We start from the raw sequence: 3447 nt of genomic DNA, 5'->3' as shown, positions 1-3447 counted from the left end.
AGCAAGACATCACCATGATCCTCTCACGAGTGTTGTCTTTCACCTGGGACAGATGAAAATTGCACATTATGCAGCTAACAGTTAACTAGTTACTTTACTAACTACGTCGTTTTACGCGTTGCTACCCTTTCCATGTAAACGGACATCGATTCCAAACATTGTCATAAAAGAGCAATTATCTTTTCTCCTCTTGAAATGTCACGTGAACAGGGTCTAAAACAGGTCAAATGACTCAAATATTGAAACTGTAAAAACCTCTGAACACACAAAATCTGGTGAAATGACTTGATATGTCAAAAAGGCTAAAACTACTCAAACAGCAGCCTCCAGCACGGCGCGTCCTGCCTGACGGATCGCTGCTCTTCAGATCATCTCTCATGGGGCTCATGTATTCCAGGCTGTTCAGATTACCTCGTCTCATCTGTCACAGACCACACACACACCCCTCCTGCTGCTGGATGCTTCTGTGTTGTCAGTGTGTGTCTGTGCAGGTCGGGATGGGCAGCGGAGCGTCGGTCACTGAGGAACCCCGGCCAGAGAGGCTGAGAGGGGGGGAAAGGGAAGCTTCTTCACCTCAAGGACAGCAGAGCAGTGACACCCTGCAGGTGAGCTACCACCCCACCCCCACGACTCACCCATCAGTCCGTCATCCAAAAGTCTTTTCAGTGCAGCTTGAAGTTTTTGTCTGCATCTGGTCTGATAAATTCAAAGATTTTTCTCCAGTGGCAGGTCACAGCTTTCTCAGTTTGATTTAGATCAAGTAAGACCAACATCAAGCTTTAAATCGAAGGCTAACTAAACAATCTTCAGTGCCTAGGCAGCCATGCAACCCTGATAGTTCCACCACCATGTCCCAGTGGTTCCTACTGGAGGCCTAAACAAGCTGACTCACTGGATCTCCAGAGAGCTATTGAGGTTTCTCGAGTCCATTAAACCAGTTGTGACGGGTCAGCTGTCTACTGTCAGCTCTAGAACTGCCAGGACCAGGAGAATATGGACTGGGAGTTACTGTGGATGAATACTTTGTTCTTATTTTCTGCCTACTGAGCATATGCAGTAGAGCTATTCACTATGGCCGTGGTGCCAAAGGAGCAGCATTTCAGAAATGTCAACTGTTTCCAAAATGAAGTATTTTCAGTAGCTCTGATCACCATTGCCATGTAAACAGACACACAAAACAGAACTGACTTTTTTCCGTTTTTACTTGAAAATGTTGTGTAAAAGGGATCTAAATATGGCAGATTTCTGAATCCATCGACTTTCTATTGGTCAAATGCAACAAATAAAGCATTGTCTTCTGGAGCTGTTTGAGATTTGTCTGATATTTTGGAGACTCTGATGTTAAAGCACGTGTTCTTCAGTTACTGGTTATTTTAATGGCGGATGGGTGAAAAATAATGTTTTGAATGTGTGTCAATTAATCAATATTGGATTCTAGTTTTCATAGTTTGGTTTCCTGTCTGTTTTCTCAACTGTCTTTAGGAAGTAAATCAAGTCACTGAGTGTGTGTGTGTGTGTGTGTGTGTGTGTGTGTGTGTGTGTGTGTGTTTTTCCAGGTCTGTACGGAAACTCCTTCGCATCTGTGCGGAAAAGGAGAAGGTGTCCTACACACTGAAGGTAAGGCCTTAAACATTTCAAAACATGAAACTCAGACCTTGTTAATATGTGTTTACTGCAGGTGAACTTATCTGAAAATCAAACTGAACTGAACATCTCCAAATAAATGAGTGTGAATGTCCCTGTTTTCAGATGTCCATGCTGGAGATTTACGAGACCTTGAAGGACCTTCTGACCAAAAGTCCCGACGCTTCACTGGATATCCGAGTCCAGGGGAAGTCAGTGGCAGTCCCCGGTCTGACCCAAGTCCAGGTCCAGACCGAGGCCGACATCCTGGGCGTCATGGAGATGGGTGAAAGGAACAGAAAGATCGCCTCCACCAAGATGAACACGCAGAGGTTCACTGCAGATCTATGAACATATCGGCATGTTTTAGATGGATTCTGTAACTATTCCAACACAAACAAAACTCCTTGAAAGCTCTGAACATATTTCCCACATGTGATCGGCGCCTCCATGACCCTGAAGCAGAGAGGAGTCTCCAGTGAGACTGGAGTGTTGGAGTGTTTCCCAAAAGTTCTACATGCATCATTCTTCCCTCAGTCAGTCACACGCCATTCATTTGGAGTCTACTGTTTGATTTGAATACATTTGATTTGAAATGGATGTTTAGGTTTAAACACTGTTTTGTCTCCGACTACGAGTACTTTAGGTATCAAGAAGACTGATTAATAAAAAAAAGAGCAAAAACTTCCAATCATATTTTAACAATCCAAAATTAATTCACATTTTGTACTGAGAGAAGAATTCATAACCACAACGTGTTATTTACTGCCGCAGCTCCCGCTCTCACCTGCTGGTGGCGCTGGAGGTGGAGATCTCAGACAGTGTGTCCGGGCTGAGGACTCGCGGGACGCTGACCTTGTGTGACCTTGCTGGATCGGAACGGATCTCGAAGACAGAAGCTGAAGGGCAGAGGCTGGTGGAGGCCGCCGCCATCAACAAGTCACTGACAGCACTGGGACAGGTACACCGACCTGCTCCGGTCTCTGGAAACGTTTAAGAGTCACTGATGTGTAGTTTCCTTTTGCTCTCAGGTGTTTGGAGCTCTGAAGTGCAACGCGCTCCACATCCCCTTCAGAAACTCCAAACTCACTCATCTCCTGCAGCCCTGCCTCAGCGGAGATGCCAAAGTAAGACACAGCAAGCCTGAGACGAGCTAAAGCAGACCCAGCAAGCTGTGATTCACTCACTCACAAGATGCTCTGTAATCTGGGTTTTAGTGACGGCTGTGTGTGTGTTGTGTGTCTGCAGTGTTGCATGTTTGTCAACGTGAGTCCGGATGTGAAGGACGTGGTGGAAACTCTCAGCACGCTGCAGTTCGGCTCCACCATCCGGCAGGTTTCTCTGGGCAGAGCAGCTCAGAACATCGGACCAGCGAGAGGCGGCAAGACGGCCAAATGAGAGAGCAGCTTCATCATCATCATCATCATCATCTGGAGGATTTCACTACTTTTCCAATTTTCACTTTTCACGAAGTCAACAAGTGTTTATCTTTGAAACAGCGGATTCAAGACATAAACTGGCTGTATCTACAGAGAGACAAGTGATTCGAGGTATAAATCACTGGAAACTCATACAAGACTTAAAAGGAAGAAGGATTGAGAAATTCCTTTCAGGATTTATAGAGATACACGACTTCACAGTTGATCCACAGATATGTATGATCATAGGAAATTGTAGAAAATTCAGGTTAGAAGATTTAAGAGAAAACTGAGTGTGTGTGTGTGTGTGTGTGATAATTTTTTTAAGTGACTGTCAAATTTAAAAAACCATAATAAAACGGTGAGAGGAGTTTTTTTTTTTTTTGACATTTCATTGTATTTTCCC

The sequence above is a fragment of the Salarias fasciatus genome, chromosome 7 (genome assembly GCF_902148845.1).
Source record: "Salarias fasciatus chromosome 7, fSalaFa1.1, whole genome shotgun sequence".
NCBI lineage: Eukaryota > Metazoa > Chordata > Actinopteri > Blenniiformes > Blenniidae > Salarias > Salarias fasciatus.
The sequence above is the reverse complement of the archived record's forward strand: the minus strand, read 5'-3'. Positions refer to the sequence as shown.